The sequence below is a fragment of the Plodia interpunctella genome, chromosome 2, assembly GCF_027563975.2.
Source record: "Plodia interpunctella isolate USDA-ARS_2022_Savannah chromosome 2, ilPloInte3.2, whole genome shotgun sequence".
Taxonomy (NCBI): domain Eukaryota; kingdom Metazoa; phylum Arthropoda; class Insecta; order Lepidoptera; family Pyralidae; genus Plodia; species Plodia interpunctella.
The window spans coordinates 9,473,432-9,493,914 of record NC_071295.1 but is presented as its reverse complement, the minus strand read 5'-3'; the positions used below and the strand labels follow the sequence as shown (position 1 = coordinate 9,493,914).

The following is a 20,483-nucleotide window of genomic DNA, read 5'->3' as shown; positions in this document are numbered from 1 at the left end:
TGACAATATCGATTCTATTCTGTAATTACATGAGAGCTATCATTAAGTGCAATTTGGAAAAACATGTTACATCACATGTTACATCACATGTTTATTTTAATTAATAGGTAAAGCATACCTAAGTAATTTAATACTCTTGGATTTAATATTGTCCGTATTGATAAAAAATCTTTTTTTATTAGGTATTTCATTTTAGTTCATAAATGCTTTTCTTTTTGAAATCAATCTACTTGGAGCTAATGGGTGTATTGCCGTTTGTCTATTGTTTATTTAAATTCGTTATTTTAGAAGTTGCACTGTCAAATTTGATTGGTTTCTGAAAAAAGCCCAAAGTACCTTTCCTATCCCTACTTCTTCACTTCGCAGAATTTTCAGTATTAATCCTTAGTAGGTCGGGTTTTGTATAATGCGACTTACTTAGCGCCTGCTTGTATCGTATGAGCAATAGCAATATTAAGCAAAAGTTATAGTTAAGTTAGGTATTTAAAAATAGTAAATTTATTTTCACTCAATTACTCATATCAATAATTGACGAAAATGTATCGATATTTTGATATTCTTAATTAAAGCACAGATAGAAAAAAACACGAATATTATAAAATCTATTTGATTTTTAAAATTGATACTTAGTTATCAAAAGTACCTTAAAATAAAATAACTGTAAAACATATGATAAAAAAATATAGAACCTCTTCATAATATTTTGGTGGTAAGAAAAATTGTTTTATTTTTTACTTTTTCTACGCAAATTTTCAATAAGATTATGATATGATAGAAGAGAAAAGAAACACTGGATTAAAATAAACAAAAAAAAAAGAAATATTCACTACATTTATTGTAGTAACTACAATGCCCACGCCTTCATTACTTGATATTTAACTCGAGTACCTCCAGTTATTGCAATGATAAAAATTGGGATTAATTTTTTTCCAATCGTAGGTACTGTCTTACCTTCAATATTTCAATTTAATTTCTGTTCGAGAACAAACCTTAAGCTCATTAATATAATGTTCAATTTGCTCTTAGTTAATTTCCTGAAGATTCCAAGGAAATTCCTATTTCACCATCCGGGAAAAAGACTCTAGTTTTATAGGAATGGAGTACATTTTTGCTTGAAATTGTGTCTCGAATGAAATCCGATGTGGGTGTTTAATGTCTGAAGAGAGGCTTGGGGACAGCTGTCGGTCCCTCGGGCATAAACTCCCAGTTTTGTATACATCTTGGTCTAATGACGATGTTACACACAACTTGAGTTAACAGTTGAATTTGATCGGGAAAATGCAAAATATGTAAAGTGACTGCAAGAATGTCTGATTTCCGAACAAAATTTGAATTTATTGAGATCGCCTGTATCGCATGATTCTTAATCGTATATTACTCAGCCCATTGACGAAGATATTTAGAAATTATAATTACAACGAATTAAGAGTGTGAGAGATGAAGGAATGAATATTTACGCGAATGCTAAACCCATCTGTGTTTGACGACCTCGGTGGCGCAGTGGTAAAGTTCCTTGCCACTGAACCGAGAGGTCCCGGGTTCGATCCCCGGTCGGGTCATGATAGAAAATGATCTTTTTCTGATTGGCCCGGGTCTTGGATGTTTATCTATATATGTATTTATTATAAAATATACGTCTGTCTCGAACTTACTTTGGGGCTAGCTCAATCTGTGAGATTTGTCCTAATATATTTATTTATTTATTTATTATCTGTCATGATAGGGACCAACACTGTTTAAATGAGTTTTTACCGCATTTCTTCTCAGCAGTGGTCGTTCCGAAATGCTAGTACTTTGTAAGCTTCGGTAAATATTATTTAATATAGAATATGACATGAAACGAAGAAAGGCCAAGTAGTTGTCCATCATTCACATATTAACTGCATGAAAAGCTATTTAGTTTTGTGGTTTCCGCCCTAGAATAGGACCACTCCTTATCCTCCTATAGATGTCTTACTACATCTAGTTAGGAATAAATAACCTTAATAACTAAGGGTACCATGAAAGCATAGGTTAACGTCAGGCCGCCTGCCTTAAATAAAACTAGTCAAATCTTTGAAAGAAGAATGAGTATTTTTCAAGAGCGCCTATCCTCTTTGGAGCGAAAAGTGTGAGCGATATGAGAGAGAGAGAGAGAGAGAATAAATTCATATTATTGTAAAGTCTTCTAACTTGATCACAAGAACAGCTTTATCTCAACGCATATGTTAAAATAAAGTATAGCAGCATTTTTAAATTATTTATACAGAAAAAAGAGAAAAAAAAACACATGTAAACATTAAACAAATATTATGCTATTCATACATAATATACTATTGACATCTTATCTGTCTGTGTACGTGGCACCGTAGCTCATCAACGGGTGAACCGATTTGGATGCGTTTATATGTTCGATCAAAATCGGTTAAGCCGTTCAAAAGTTGTAGCGAAATGAATATGGGAAGTCGATTTTTTTTTTAATTTCTCTCACAAATAAACTTGTTAACTACATATTTATAAGTTCAGATTAAGATTGCAAGTTTTTTTTTATCAAGCCCAAAAAAAAATCTTTATGCCTAAATTATTTTAAAATACATAAATGAACTTAATAAACAAAATTTATAGAAATGTATCCAAAACTAAAATAAAAAAATAAGCAGCTCTCAATACAATTCTCGATAATGATAGCGCGTATAATTTGTTTGATCTAGACTTTCCTTTTATTAAAGTCACTGTAATTTCTTTTTTAGTGATTGGTTATACCAAGGTTAAATGTATTACTTATTCTGAAAGGTAACATATTGGATACATACGATAGAAATACGTATTGCGGCATGTGGCGTTTGACCGGGTTACTGGAAGTATTTAAAGTATTAAGGTGAAATACGAACGAAAAATGTCTGCCCTCCTCTATACAAAGTCGTATCAGCCAGTTTGTATGGGAGACCAAATTATTTTTGTCATTTTTTGTCATCGGTTTCTTTGGATACCAAACTCAGTTTCATCATCCGAATCTGCTCACACAATTTGTGCAGTGTAAAAAAAGTAGCCTGTATTTGCATTTAAGTTCCGTCCCTTCAGTTACTGTACTGGATTCATAGACAAATATTAATTATTTGCTCAAACATGAGTTTACATTATTTACAATGTGGTTGAGGGAAGTGTTAGAGTTTTATGTTGATTAAATAGCGGCGGAATACCATCAATACTTTGTAATACAAAGATTGCGTGAATACAACGTTTTTACATTTTGAAGGCTTGATCCTTGTCGGCAGAATTTCCCCAGAAAATTTTTCCGTATCTAAAAGCTGATTAAACTAAACTCTGATATGTTGTAAGAAGTGCATTTATATACTTAATCATTTGATAATTTAAATATTATGAACGCGGAATTACAAAGCCTTTAGCATAATACATCTACCTATACATATGGTCTTTCGAGTTTAATTTCGCCTATTGTCATACCTAAAAATTCTAACGAGAAGAACAAACTTATACGTATGTCACGTGAGAGCATTGTCGCTGTTAATGAAAAAATTTTACATGTAACTGATATGGAAAAAAAATTACAAATATTATCTGCGGAACAAACTTGTTATGTTGTAATCACACAATTAATATTAATAAGAACAGTTCACTCGAACTCGATCAATTCACACTAAAACTATATTTCTGTAAAGTTTCATTCACAATTTTGTCTAATTCATTCATTATCCCAAAGCCTGCGGGCCTTTGTGTTACAAAGTCAAGTACGTTCAACAAGAAGTTGTTTGTTGTGCTATCTGTGGATACCGTCAGCATAAATATTTCACTTTCAAAGAGAAACCTGAGAGTTTAAACTATAAAACTTACTTTAGTTGACATAAGTGTGTTTCGGAAATGTTGGTTGGCAATTTTCTTACACAAGTTCATATTGTCTCAGCGTTGGACTTAATTTAATAATGTTCCCCCAGCAAATACTACAGCCATTTCCTGTTTTATATCTTAAACATTTTTTTATCTTACTACACAAGTCCCACGGTTGGTCAAAAGCCTCCATTAACTTATTCCAAGTAGTCTTTGGCTTTTTCTTCCTATTTCTTCTACCTTTGAGTCATATGAAACTCAAAAATATTCAACCAAAATGTGCACTTCATGTGTACCTAATTTGATTCTAATAAATATGCCTAAATAGTATAGAAATAATATAGAGATATTTTTTTGGGTGACCTGGAAACCGCTTACATTTCGGCCTCAAGGAAACATTAACGTATGCGCATACTTTAGTTTCCTGCTTCATTATTTCTCATTCTGTATGCGTGTGATGCCGTGTTTATGTGCCGACTCGGCATGTTAACCTTTTTTGGCAGTATTCCAACAATTATGAAAATTTCATTATGAATATGCGGAAGGGTTTTCATAAAAGACTAATAACGCCGAATCTTATAAAGCTTCAAGATAATGAGCAAGTAATTATTAATGAGCTACAGGATAATGTGCGATTTCCGTCATCCGCCCGTCAAAGCACACGCCCAAGCTGGCTGAAGGAAGCTTGTAGGGCGGGCGACTTCCTCGACGCCAGCGCCTCTATCGGTGTGCATGAAGAACTACAAGCTGCGAGTCCATTGGCCGGCACGCGTGACGTCATGCTTCCGTCGACCAATGCCGCCGGCGCGCGCTCGGGCCCGGCCGCAGTCCTCATCACAGCGCCTTCGTATGAGTCGCGTTTTGCTGTCGGCCTCCCCCCGCACCCCGCGCTCTGTCTCGCCCGCATTCTAGTCGTGGGTGTCGCGCCGTGCAGTCCTCGCGAGTGCCGCCGAACTCAGTGCGCCGTTTGTGAGTGCTTTAGTTCCCGCTCGAGTGTCAGTGTGACGGAAGAACCTGTACCCCGCCGCGGAGGATGTTAACAGCTCACGGTGAGTGATGATGAGCAGGCTATCTCGTGACGGTGCCACGTGAACACTCCGTATGACATGTAAACACCGCTGATTCGATTTGAGACATGCTACTTAAAAGCGAGAGTACACGTCCGGTCCGCACTCCAGACGCGGTTGCAAATTAACGATAAAGACTCAGTCGGAGCTGCGCACTTCGGTCGAGATTGTAGAGTAACGAAATGCTAGTGCTGCAAGGTGACGATATCGATAATTTCGAGTCTATTGCGAGATGGCATTTTTTAACTTTTATTTTGCAGCTAACCTTGGATTAGTTCAGGGTTGGCGATAGCGCGATAACGTAACCTTGAGTGGAAGTCTCGAATGCCGGCCGGCGCTGGAGGCGCGCTAGCTCACGGAAAATGTCCAGACAAACAATGATACGCTATGCGCAGACATAAAAATATTGTTGCTATTATCAGAGGTGCGTACTGGAAACAGGATGGTGAACATCTTAATACAAAATACAAATGACAAAAAACCCAATTGAAAAACGAAACGTTATAATTGCAATGGAAAATTCAAACTGGATACTGATAAGAAAATAATAGACTTGTTTGATACAAGAAATATAGAATGCAATGAAGCAAGGATCAGCTTCACAATTTTGGATGCGTTTCAATTAAGAGCGAGTGACTCTGTTAAAATGACTAATGAAGTGATTCAATGAGTAATTTAAATGAACACAAACAACTTGCCACTGTTTGACTACATACAAGGAAACTGTAACGGCTAACGCCAATACGAACTACTAACACGATTACAAGAGCCCTGTGGTCTATAAGCTGCATTTTGTAGTTAATTTCTACAACACAATTTTCCAGTACAGCCGCTGCATTTTTTATGCCAGCGGATTCAAGTCTGTCCGGTTGAGATACCTCGATACGGTCAGGTTCGAGGCTCAGGTCCCACGCCTCGTTCCACATACTCATTTCTTTTAATTTGCAATCGAACGGTCAGTGGGCCTGACATCAATCCAGTAATTTACACAGTATGCGATCATTCTACTTTTGATACATAACAATTTATGCGTTATGATCATTGAAATTGAAGATAAGAATGTCAAAGATCGTGTAAAATTTAGCGTTATAAGTCAGAAAGCTGAAAAACATTGGCATAATTTGGAATTACCAGCACCGACCTAAATACACAAAAACTAAATTAGGCACAAAAGTTTAAGATTTGGGATTCTCATTCGCACTTACGCACTCGAATGTTGAAAGAGCGTTTGCCATACGTTATTAGCGTTGTTGGCTCTGTCTGTAGCAGATAAGCCGCTTGTGTGCGAGCGAGATCGAGATAATTCGCATCTACAGCGAACCGGCCATGCGAGATGCTCCGTCGTATCATAAATATTAATCAGGCGCTGGTGTCAACAGCCACCGCGTAACGTGACACCGGCGCGATCCGCTGCAAGCCTGGTACTCTTAGTAGCGATACAAGACTAATAATTCAGACAAACAAATTATTAGTTTTATAAAATATATCGTCAAACAGAAAATTCATTACTACAAAAACATCCACGTCGATCGAAGGACACCGAATCATCTTATAATATTATTATACATATTTGAAATGTATTATCTGCATGTTTTAATATAGAAGAGGTAACTTATACTACTAACAACGTAATACAAGAGAAGATATCGCATGTATTTTCATTCCAGAACCAGCTACTGTCTCCAGGAATATTAATTTCATACTGATAATGGTATCGTTTGCACATCCGTTTATGCTTACGCATTCAGCCATGACCTGCCCTACAGTTCTGTCTGTGATTGGTGAATGCACTGCAGTTTTATGGTAAATTACCTCTACTTCTCACTCTGCTGGTAGTGCATTACAATACAATCCATCTATTGGCATGTCTATATAATTAGGAAGTTGTTTGAGTTTTACATTTACTTTTGGAATGTCGGCTTCCGATAACGGGCCGTTTGTTTGGGTTCACATTTAAGGTTTTGAATGTGAAGTGATAACCTGATAAGTGATGATAAAAAATTAAAAGCTGTACGTGTTTTTGTCGTTTATCAGTAGAAGTATCTGCATAATACTCAATTTACGAGTAATTATGCAGTTGGCAGTATATTCAGTTTTTCTAGATTTTGTATTAGTTCTTGATATAAATTAATTAAAAAAATTGTCAAGCAATCGGAAGTGTCTCGTCGACGGTCCTTCGCACTATCGACCTTCATGCATGACTTTTACATAAATTCGCAGAACAGGTTTCATTTACGTTCCACTCAAAGCAAATAGCAGAACATATATAACACACATAACATAAGATCAGTTTTAAATTCTTACTTGTTTTATATATATAATAGTATTCACACAAATTGGTGTAAACAACAAAAAAACTTCAACATTTTTTTTAGTAACTATAATTTCTGCCTTGTAAAACTTTTATAACACATGACAAAATCTGTACGTGTATCTCCAACATGCCTATTATTACATCTGACTTTTGTGCATTTTCTACAACATATTTTTACATAAAATACATCCATGACATTACTTTTGACATTGCTTTAGAATAACGTGATATGTATATTATGCGGGTGAAGTTGTCGCTAGGCAATGTATTTTTTCTCATACATTATGTGTTGCCTTTGTTTTAATGTTAATTTTTGCTACTGGTACTTAGTTATTCATATCAGTTTTTATAAGGATTCTCACTGGTTTAAACATTAAGATTATACTACCCTGCGTATATATAATGACTTCACATTAAAAGAGATAACCACGGCTGTTGAATATCAAGAATGATATAAGTAGGAGCGTACTTAAAAAGTAATTAAAAGCTAGTTACCACTGCTATGGCGCAGGTTAAGGATAATATAAAGGTTTAATTAATACAGGTTTTAAGCGAATAAAGTGAAACGGGTGAAATTATTCGTGATGATATAGTAAAAGTGCTGACTTTAACATTCATTTTGAACTTACTGAATTGTAAAACTTAATAGAAACATTAAAGTTATGCAAGAAAATATCTGAAGAAGAATAAAAGATCGTGATACGGAAAAACAAATATACAATATATAATATATAAAGTATCAAAGAGTCTTAAAACATTAAAAATACAAAGTATATTTAAAGGAATAATACAAAAATTCAAAACAGCATGCCATCTTCGCCAAGAGAAGCCGCTTTTTGCCCCACACCGATGCGTGTGAGGCCATCTGTGTGTCCATGTGTGCGTTAACATTTTTTTCTTGGATGTGTGTCTTACTCGTTTTTGCCTCATGTTCAAGTCTTTCTTGTTTTTTTCTCTCTGTTATTCGTCTGCTACTACAACTAAGCAAACATTTTATTCGTTGAATACGATCATTTTAATATTAATTACGTCTTTTATTAGTTCTGCGATTCATATTTTATTATACCGTAACGTATACACATTATTGTTTTCATCTGTATTGTGGAACTTTACTGTTGTGTAATTTTCATATTCAAATATTTATTGTTACTCATATTGGTCTACCTACTTATTCTGGTAAAGAAAAAAATATATAATGTGCTGTTTAGACTTTGTACAGGTAATTACTGTTATATTTTATTTATTTAAGGTCTTGACCTTAATAAATAAATGTATAAAAAACGCACACAATTACGATTATCTCTGCAAGCAGAGAGAATAGAAAAATCGTAATTGTGTGCGTCGAATATGATTTTTCATAGTTATTATAGGTAATTTTAGTAGTTTCTCTAAAGCTTTCTGTTTCCAACTTACCGATCGAATACTTCAACGCTGCAATTTGAATTTTGTACTTCGTTAATGATATAAAAGTAAAAAAAAATCCAAAAAACCAAACTAAATCTTTACATAATTTAGAGTACAGCAGAATACTATTTTCCGTTGCGATTTTTTTTTTAATTTGTATTATTATATGTAGCAGTGTATTAATTTCTTTTAATTTTTTAAGTTTTTTAATTTATTTAAATTGTCATACCATCATATAAAGCCAATAGATTTAAATCTAACTGAAGACGTGAAAGGCGTAATAAGCAATTTTACGGTCACAAATTACCTATAAACCGAACGTATACGCGCTCTGTTCCGTTATCAGTCACTATTGAAGAAGGGGCCTTATTTTGGGTCGATTAGAATACGAAATCAAGTATGAACCCACTCGTGGGAATTTTGAAGTTCACAGATAATGAAAAAGAAAATTGTGACTTTCCAGTGTTTTGCATTAGTAAAGTTTCTTACAGTTTTGTATACACTAAAATCAAACACGATTTAATGCAATCCATCTCATGGTTGTGTTTATGAATGTCGTGCCTTATTTGGCAAGGCACGAGTCGTATCGTAATGATTCCGCCGATTATAATGATAAAGACGGAAATCTCATATTGAACACCTTAGAAATAAACTTAGCTCAATTTGTGGTATACTGCGAAGAATCAGAACTTGTATTCCATCCAAAGTCAAACATATGTTATATAATTCTTTGGCGAAATCATATCTGGAATTCCTTATTGAAATCTGGGGAAGTGCTAATAAAACCAATATGAATTTAATACAAAGGACACAAAATAAAATAATAAAAACCCTCTTTAATTTTCATTATTTGACTAAAACCGAATATATATATATAAAATAACTAATCTGTTTAACCTTAAACAACTTTATAAATACAGAATGTGTATTCTCGTTGAAAAAATTCTTACCAAAAAAATCCACTCACAAATAAGTTTCAGCAAAAGAAATTTTAAGCATAATTTAAGAAATACTAATAAGATAAAAACTACTACACCTAGAACCAATTATGGCAAGAGAGACATATTGTATGAAGGGGTGCATATTACAACAAACTACCAAACGAACTAAAAGAGTGTAAATCTCTGACTTTGTTTACAGAAAGATTGAAGAAACATATTTACGACCAAGTTTAAAATTATTAAAGTGACAACTGTGCCTGATTTGAACACTGTTTTAAAGCTAATTATTTAATATGATTTGTATTCGTTTATAAGACTCATTGTAAGTAAATTTATTCTTTATGAGTCAATAAAGATCTTTAAACCTAAGATGCCCGATTTAAATATTAAAACAACTAACTAAAAGGATTGTATCTATACAAAGGTACTATTATTATGGAGAGGTAAGCGTTTGTGAGTTTGTATGTTTGAGGCGGATAATCTCGGAAACTATCGAACCGATTTCAAAAATTCTTTCAGCATTAGAAATATACATTATCAAAATATATTTTATTTCTAAATTCCCACGCGAACGAAGCCCCGAGTAACATCTAGTAACTATACAGGGTTACTGGTACCTCCTAAAGACTACTTGAGTACATAAAAAGAAACAAATTTTATTCTACGACTTTTCGGGATTCATAGTTTTTTTTTTTCCTATAAAAGAAAATACTATCTAATTTGTGATTCTACACATCTTAACTCTATGTAATATCGAAGCAACACGAGAGAGTACAGTAGCATTATGTAGCGCAATCGAACATAGAATTAACGTTTTATAGAAACGACATCACAACTAAAAAAATGAACTGTTTTGTATTTATTACGTTTAGACAAAAGTCGTAGAACAAAAGATGTTATTCTCTATGTACCTTATGCGCCTTTGGAAGGTTACGTGTTAGATACCAATAACCCTGTAAAATGATAAAATAGACACCATTAATTTACAGGAAAAAATCACAATAAAAAGATAAGAAACAACTTGAATGATTTCAGAAAACAATTTGAGCAAAGTAAAGCAATTTCGCTGGTCGGTAATCATACTGTATTATCTAATAGAGTGTTAATTCGACACTAGACGTGAGGAACAATCGTTTTAGTATGCAACGCTACGATCGACACTCCAACGCAAATTACGTCCAAATTGCAATCTTACGCAACCGTGATAAGGCATATACTAGCATCACAAAGAAGACGCCACTTAAAATCTTTTTTCAATTGAGGATGTAGTAATAAGAGTCACGAGTTGTTACGTAATACGAATCTCGTCGAGTTTATGTAGAATACTAATAGAGTGCATGTGTGGGTCTTGCTACAGAACGTCGCTTTAGCAAAATGTCACGGTGAAAAATTACACTTTTGCATCCATAATTTTTATAAGACGTCATTTTCGCACAATGTTAAATACGCATTTGCATCTTTAGTGAAACAAAATATTTTTAAATTTATAATTTTTGTCTATGATAATATCCTCTATACAAATAATTTCGAATCCTAATCATGTAGATAACTATATTTTGTTTCCTCGAAATTAAATTTTAACTATAAATATATGTATATACCTAATCGTACTCATTTGTGTCTATTAAGCTTGTACTTTTGTAAAATTTGTATTTCTAAGATTGATGTTGTGGAAAAAAATAAAGAATTTTTATTTGTATCTCCTTTTGGGATTCACGGCACATAGTCCGGTCCTTTGAGAGGCTTGCGTGGGCATATGGATCCAACACGTAGAGGCCCTTTGGAGAGTTTTGATGTTGTGTAGGTCTCCCGCCAAGACCCGCTCGCGGATATACCAATGGAATGATATGCCCATGAGCAGGTCTTGGCGGGAGTGTGAACTATTGCAGTATTATGAATAGAAGTATTGGTCTATATAATGAAATTCGGATGGACTGAAAACGGGCTATTGTAAAAGGTTCGGACACCTGCCGTAATCATGCTTACTGATTATTAAGCGGCAGGTGGTGACTCGCCGCTCACTGAATGGGCCCCTCAAATCAAAGGGGCAACATTGACGTGGGCGGCTAAGGGTGTAGAGAGGTGAGTCTGCGGGGCGCGAAATCGTGGTAATCCAGTCAAACGCCCCCGGCGTTATGACATTTTACACTTCCACCCTTCGAGCATATAGCTCTCGCGACTACACTCTGGCCGGCCGATGAAGGCAAGCCAGAGGTAGGGGTCCTGTTACCTCTCGGTTTCCACTCCGACCTTGGGGAAGGAAGGCGGAGGTGACGAACAGGGGCCTCCCCTGGGAGCACTTAGGTCCGTGGGGTCGCTACTCCCCAACAGCTCGCCACAAGCTGCCCTGAATTTTTATTATTATTATTTATTATTATTACGTAACAAAAGCATCGAGAAATATTTTAGTACAGTCTTTTGATGAACAAAAGCTATTTACTGCCGTAAACATACAATCGCATATGTCACAGATTCCAAAAATAGATCATAAAAATAGATCGCACATTTATAGTTACTTAGCATCACTTGACATACATATGTACAATATATTTTTATCTACATTCAATCTCAACTCAGGATGGAATAAATAAGAAATATTATTAAAATTGATAATTTACAATAAAATCAACATTAAATCAAATATCCTTTAGTGGATAAATGCGAAAGTAAGATTGTTACCTCTACACGCTGTCTTATTTACTCAACCGATCTTATTGAAATTTTGCATACATGAAATTTGAAGTACCTTTCATCCTGAAAAATACCTGTTCCCGTAGGAAATTCACGCGGCAAAAGCTAGTATAACATAAAACTTAATTCTCATAAAATGTTCAGAAGTCAAACAGAATAGAGTAGGCGGCCCATCATTTCAATTAGCAACCAGAGTACAACAGTTTACGAGAAAAGCACGCAAATTGCCTCCCCGAATCTTAATGACTTAACATCTCTAACTTCAAATACTTATTTGGTGTTCAAATACGGTTAGATATTAATTAAGTTTCAGACTTTATTTGATTTTATTTTCTGTGTCTTTTCTTTTGAAGTCGTTCTCCTTCTTTGGTCTTCAAGTACAATGGTACTTCCGTTCCGTGAATGAAACACACACGACTTTCTTGATCATATTTAATGGAATGTAATAAATTGATATCTCCATTTCACACACTAGCGGATAAATCATCCACTAGATATTAAGCTTTTTTATGATGATTCACCGGAACCAAGTGCTGGTCGATGACAACCTGAGTAAGATTGATTTCCAAAGTGGATTCGAACCTGAGACGTTTCGGGTCTTGTGAAAGTTATGGAAGCATTTTATATGATTATTAATATGATATTAGTATTACCTTACTTAATATTTACTTATTCAATTAGTTTTAACGATTCGTTCACGAAACGTAAAAGCTGAGGGAGAAAATATTGTTTTCCTGTATTATTGTTGCCACAAGTATAAGACTCCATTTGGAATTCATAGCCATAATCAAAGATAAGTTTCTTCGTGTATCATTGGTGCCATGGCTTCTATCGCTTCAGAGATCTCGAGTTCGATTCCGGATGGTGAAAATTTTTTTCTTATATTAACATATACTTTTATCTCTGTGTCAAATTGGTCCTTCTAATTGGAACTTAGATTTTGTTTTAACGATGATTTAATTGACAATCATTCGTTTTAAAAGTAAGTGTGCGTTGTACCAGTCAAATTTGACGTTAACTTCAACCTACACAGAAAAACGCAACGCACATTTTATGTAGCCGACAACGACGTGTAGGCTAAAGTTAACGTCAAAGTTGACTGATGCAAGTAGGTAGTGAAAAAAGTGCTCTTAAAAATACTTAGAATACTGAAAATGCTTATGTAAAAGTGACAAAAACTGCCACTATCAATTTCTTACCAACCCAAAACAATCTGTAGTAATACAAATTAAATCCTTTCACAGGATGTCGCAAATAGAAAATCTAAACATGCAGCATCAATCTTACAAGACGCATTATGTAAAAAATATGTATCAAACCTACTTTGTACTCCCAGACTCCCAGTTGCGTTCGTGTGATGGATGAGCTGCTATCAGCAGTGATAACCTTATGCCATTCCCCCCGGCCCCCGTGGCACCCCTCGGCAGATGTTTTGGCGAAAGTGAGCCTATTTTTATCATGTTGTAATTTTCCTACTTCGATAGTTTTGGAAATGGGTTAGAAAGTATTATATTTATTTTTTTTAATGCTTTGTTTTGATATGTCCAGTTTTATAATTTTCTTAGCTGACATTTTCATCTTACAATATCATTGTGTATGAACGCAACAGTGAATAAACCATAATATTGACTAGTAAAATAATTACAATTTATTTTATTTCAAATACGATATTTCTGTTATTTTAAGGCCTTTCAAGTTTACATTACCTACTAACTAGTTGATCATAGTTTGTTTGTTCTCAAAAAATAACAGATTTCTGTGAATATTATGTAGTGTATTTAGTATTTATGTCTTAAGTCACGTTGAAACTAGTTTTTTTTTTGCTACGTAAAATGTGGCGAATCTTTGCCGTAATCTACTCCAACGTGAAGGTTAATCACTCAGATAACCTCGCTACGTTTGTTGTTGTTTTTGCGTGTACACGTCTTTTATCCACGTCGGTTAAGACTTAATTAAACTGTTTTACCTGATTTAAATTGTTCATGGTAATTAATAGCTTTCAGAAGTCGTCAGATATTCGATTTAAGTCAATATTTTTTAGAAACTGTAATTAGATGCGACATAGAAACAATGTATCTTATTATACTGTATATTACATAGCGGAATATGGAGAATTTTTATTTATTTATCGACATTGTAAAGAAACCCATCTTTGAATTTTGATGTAAAAATTAACAGCGGTGGCACCAGTCAAATTTAACGTTAACCTGCGCAGAAAAACACAAAGTATGTTGTTTTATCGAAAGTTAAACTTAAAAGTTGACTGGTACAACTCACTCTAAGAGTATGTAAAAAAAATATTTTTTTTAACATCAAGCTAGCTTATTTTTTTTACATTAATAGTGATTTATTATACATACAGCCATATTTTAAAATATGTCTTTGTGGTGGATCGAAGGTGATAGTGGTAGATAATTTGTTATAAAAAGTCCGGCTTAAGTAGGAAGACAATATGTTTTTATGAAAATACCAATTAAATATAACTAAATCTATACGTAAAATAGCTTTTTTATTTTGTAAACAAGTACAAAGTACTTTGTTGATTGGAGTCTTTCAAAATAAAAACTAAATTTCTAATTATATGGTTCAATGATCTTTAGACCAAATCTTTCCAGCGGCAATTAGCAGTTAAATATTTAATCAACGTTAAACACTTTCAATCGACCTTGCTCTGACCTTATCAAAGAGGTAATTATTTTGGAAAAAATACTGTTTAAGTGAGAGAATTATTTCAATTGACAACCCAATAATTTGTGTATTGATCGCGTTTCACTTGATCAACTGAAGTTGATAACAATGACATTATTGGGAAGGTTAATAGTCAATATTATAATATTAACTGTTATATTATTTGGGATTATAATTCCACTAATATTATAAAGGCGTTACGGGCAAATTTTTATGATATCTCAAATTGAGGTAGCTAATAGGATTACGACATACGGTACTTTTTAACCTTAAAGTACATGGTGGTTACTAAATGTATATTGGTGAGAAGGTGGTTCTTATTTATCTGTCCTTGACTGTACACACCATAGAACAAGAATCTCAGCTTTATTTACCCAAAAACTTATATATTTTTTCGAATTTAAATAGGAAAAAATGCTAAGCTGTCGTGTTCTATTTAAGTACTACATAAAATCCTAAACTTGGGAATTGTTGCAGAAAAAAAAATTACATATACTATAACATACAGACAATATTATTATGACGCCCGATAAAATTACACTCTATATTTAAACAGTAGATAAAGATGAACAAATGTAACTCTTTATCCACATAACAAGTACGCGAATATTATGTCATATACCGTATGTTTGTCCACGGTAGTCCATCTGTGTCCCGTATTCATTAGTGAACTAGCAAGCGTTATCGCGAGTCGTGGCTAATGGTCTTCATCAAATATTGACCGCTGACTCGTGACGTCAGCTCGTGAACGCATCGGCGTTGGCGCGGTGTAAAGAAATCATATTTTCACGCGCCTAACTCGATTATAACTCGAATAATATCAATACTGCTTTATTGCGAGATAGCGATACTATTGCTTTTGTGATTGATACAGATTCAAACTATCCATTGATTATCGATAGCGGACTAAACTAGACGTCAGAAAATGTTTTTTTACGCACCAAACTCGATTATGACTTTTGTTCGAGAGTAATTCTTAAACGTACGTGTTACTTGTTCCGTTGTTATACTTTCGACATGCATGGGTTAGACGCTTGGCGCCTATTCTCGCACATAATTTACCCATTTTGATATAAAAATGTATCTTATCTACCTAGCTATATGTAATCAATTGTGTACTACATACATAGGTTACATTGTAAATAAAGAAATAACTATATCTAAAACAATTTAAAGTTTCATAATAATAAACATTAAAAAGCATCGATGATCATAATTGTAAGACCTAGGTAATAGAGTATTTCGTATATTGTTAATAAGCATAAATATATAAATATAAATATATTAGGACAAATCACACAGATTGAGCTAGCCCCAAAGTAAGTTCGAGACTTGTGTTATGGGATACTAAACTCAACGATACTATATTTTATAACAAATACATATATAGGTAAACATCCAAGACCCGGGCCAATCAGAAAAAGATCATTTTCCATCATGACCCGACCAGTTCAGTGGCAAGAACCTTACCACTGCGACACCGAGGTCGTCACAAATAGCGTAAATAATTGCTTAACATTTGAATTACAAAAATTAAATAAGTAGGTACCATTGAATTTGAAAAGTGTTAGGTACCTTTACGACCAAATTTTGTAAGATCATTTTAGACAGACGTACGTACAGTTACAACATGCATTAGGAGAGCGAAAAAGAACGTATGTTACGGTTATTGACCTCTACCAAAAAAAAAAAAACAACGGTATTTATGATAGTAGAACGCACATATGTAATTTACTTGTTTCACGGTTACTTTCTTGAGACACGTATATTTTTATAATGATCCACATTTGTTAATTGACGTCCTTGGAGAAAAGGCTGGGGTGAAGTTTGTTGCGCCGCTTCTTCACCTGCGCTTTGAAAATCGGCGTTAGCAAAAATGTATGAAATTAAAGTAATAAGAGCGATACATGCACGATACCTTTTTGAAAAAATGTCATGTTGCGTTTTTTCCCCTACAACAGCTGTATAAATAACAGAATGTACCTAATGCCAAGCAAGAAACCAATAAGTTCTTTCCACATTAAATGACAATTTCGCGAAACAACCAAACTGGTTTTTGATTATGTCGGTTAAAATTGATACAAACCTTCAAATTATGCATATCATGTAATGCTATCGTAATATTTATATAACCGCTATCACTGCAGCATATTCTAAATTTAAAAGTTTATTTTTATTTTAAGATATCCTAATTTAAATTTATTTTAGTTCCTGGATTTATTTTTGAAAATACACGATTCCCTTTGCGGAAAATAAACAAAACCAAAAAGTATTTAATTGTTAAATTTTATCTTATTCGATGTTTATATCGAAACTAGCGGCCCGTCTCGGCTTCGCTCGAGTAAAAATATAATAAATTATACACCTAAACCTCCCTCAGGAACCACCCTATCTATTAGTGAAAACCGTGCAGTAGTTTTTGAGTTTATCGGAAACAGACAGACAGAGGCGGCAGAGGACTTTGTTTTATAATATTATATTATTAAATTAAATTATAAAAAATAATTTTATTATTTTGAAATGTTTTCATCTCATTATTTGTATTATCATATCACTTTTGTTTACCTTAACTAATATGATAATAGAAATCATCAAACAGTATTATGTCAGCAAAATAGTTTAGTTTTAAAAAAACCATAATTATTACGCGACTAAAACGTAATTACACAAATACCTACGTGTTAAAAACTGCATATGGCAATAATAGAAATAGCTAAGGTCACATACTAAACAAATATTGATACAGTTTGATATCGCGGCCCTGCATTGTCTTGTTGCCTTGTAAGGATCTAGTTGAGTCTGTTAAGTTAAATTAAAATAATAACATTATGCAAACATTTGAATTATTATATTAATGTTTATTTAAAATCAAGTCTCATCAGTGTCATGAAAGATAAAATAAATCTATTACTGTAAACCCATAGTGGTACTCTTCTCAGACTAAAAAATAACAGAGGAATTTTCCAAAATTGTATGCCATATATACACTATTGGCAAACATTTCATCAAACTTTATCAGATTCGGCATACATTGTTGCTCTTTCCTTGCGATAAACTAATTGCTCTTATTGAAACTACGCAATGCTCATTCGTTCTCGGCGGCATCTGTGAGTTCCGCGATAGAGATTTATTTTTAAAATTAAACCCACCTCGTGTCGATTTAGTGAACTGATTTATAATTATAGCAAAAATAACCAGTGTACAGTCTGTCAAGACAGTGAAGAAAACAAACAAAGATGCCGTCTAGTGTTGGTTGGCAACACTGGGTGTTTATCAGTCAATCTTGAAGTTTCTATTTGGTGTTGCAATGGCAATAAAATATAATTCGTTAAAAATCCAATTTTTTAGTTCACTTTCTTGACAGACAGTAATTTAACTTACACCATCTGAAGGTGCTTCGTCTTTCAAATCAAAGGTAAAGCTGTATTTTTTGTATCATCGTCAGTCTTGGTCCGCGTCTAGTCAGTAACTCGATCCCATGTCGATAGTCCCTTTTATCTCTAGTTCTGTCAATGTCCGCTTTATTTATAAAAAGTCATAGAGTCAATCACAGAAGAATGAGGCAGATCACCACTACACCATCTGTATTTCAAGAACTTAAAATATGATAGGAATTTTCTTAACTCAGCGTATAATAACGGGGCTTGGCACGAACCTTTTCTTTGTAGCAGCTGACGTTTCAATGATGTTGCATTCATCACGGTCACAACGGTAATGTTCGTGAAAACTTAATGTTTTTTTTTTTGTTTAGGACACGTGACGCTTTGTATTAGACAAATATAATAAAACTGATAAACTTGATGGGTCATATGACAACCAGGAGCTGTAGTCATTATCTGATAAATTTTATTTTATCTGTAAAGGTAACTAAAGTGCCGTCTCTATAATTTCTTTTTTCAAAAACATTTAATCTATGTACTTCCATGATACTTAAAATCATGAAATAACAGATCTTCCTCAGCCGTTGAGCGTCGGAGCCCAAATCCGCTTTTTGCCGCTTTGTACGAAATGACTTACATAATCGATCATTTATAATCATGTTTACTTATCGCGTGTAATATGATAGCTTTCTGTCTTTATTTTCGCAACGCCTTTCTTTTCTTTCCATTACGCCGAAAACCTTGAGGAAAGAATCGGATCTGTTTCGCCATAGCTTTTGTTATTATATCTTTGAAAAAGAAAAACTGAATACATTTTTTTATAATATTCAATTCCATACATTTTTAATCCTCGACACAAAAATATAACACCCCTCTTATAAGTTCGACCACTAAGTGTGTCTGTATGTATGCTGTGAACCGATTTAAATGCATTTTTTTTATTTGATAGCTATTTTTTATGCGGTGTTCTTAGATATGCTTGATCAAAATCGATTCAACCGCTCAAAAGTTGTAGCGAAATGAATATTGAAAGTCGGCGGTTTTTTAATTTGTCTAACAAATAAACTTGTTTACATTTGACTAGCAAGATTGAACATTGAACATTTTTTAACTTCTCCTTACCATATTCTACTTCAACCCATTGTTATTAAATGCTGAAAAATGGCTAGCTAATGGTAATTTTTCTACTAACTTTTGTCCACGAATTCGTACGCTAATAAAAATTACATCTCGTTCTTGTAGCTACAGGATTATCGGAAAATCTTTCCTTATTTCCTACTCTACACTCCCTAAGGTACAAGTGCCTTAGGGAGTGTGTCAATATCAATTTTCAGCTATCTCCGCTCAGTAATTTTGTCTTTTCGTTGATTTATCGATCGACAGCCAGCGTCCAAATTCATCATAATTTGTGGCGTGTGGTTCCGCCCTACAATTTCAATCCATATGCTTCCGTGGATGTTGCACAAGGCGAGGGGCACATAGCCTTGTCACCTGGCAGGAAACAATATCATTCTTAAAGAGGATTGAAGTCAAGCAGCCGCCTGGCTGACGTACAGAAGTCACAGCCTCTAACACAGAATCTCCAAATTACTCAGTATTAGAGATATAATTGTAAACACGCAAATATGAGAAAGAGAGAGAGTCAGCGACCAATTTCCTATATTACAGATATTATAAATGAGAAAGTTCACAATATGTTTGTTACATAATCACGCCAAATCTGGACGGGTTCAAATTAAACTCAAACTCAAATGAACAGGTATATTTAATACTGAAATTCTTGCGGGAGGCATAGCCTATAGTATACTTTTTATTAAACTTTTTTGATCCAAATAAAAACATACTTATACAAATGAGCATTCTCTCCCAGCTTAAAAAAAATATGCGGCGCAAAAAAGTTACACAATATAATAAACTTACGTTTACTTATTTATAAATAATGACTAGATTTTACCCGTGACTTCACCTGCGTTTATTTTGTGCGTCCACTCGTAACTTATTATAGTCAATATATCGGGTTCTAAGCAACGTATCGCGATTAAACTTATACCAGATTTTATGTTAGACCGTCGTTATACAACTGCGAAAATCACATCAAATTCAAAGTAGGTTTTAGGTTTTGCACGAATAAACATATTCAACTTACAGTTTTAATATATGTATAGATAAATAT

At 33.8% G+C, this 20,483-nt stretch overlaps 1 protein-coding gene across 5 annotated transcripts in view; it reads left to right on the top strand.

Moving 5' to 3' along the window:
• The first annotated feature begins 4,643 nt into the window (after positions 1-4,643).
• The window catches only part of Mef2 (Myocyte enhancer factor 2), a 58,860-nt gene continuing 43,020 nt past the window's right edge, over positions 4,644-20,483 (top strand). For all 5 annotated transcript variants that reach the window (XM_053763017.2, XM_053763006.2, XM_053762998.2 and 2 more), the window contains exon 1: positions 4,644-4,874. The gene's annotated coding sequence lies outside the window, so the exon portion shown is untranslated. The remainder of the gene's footprint in view (positions 4,875-20,483) is intronic.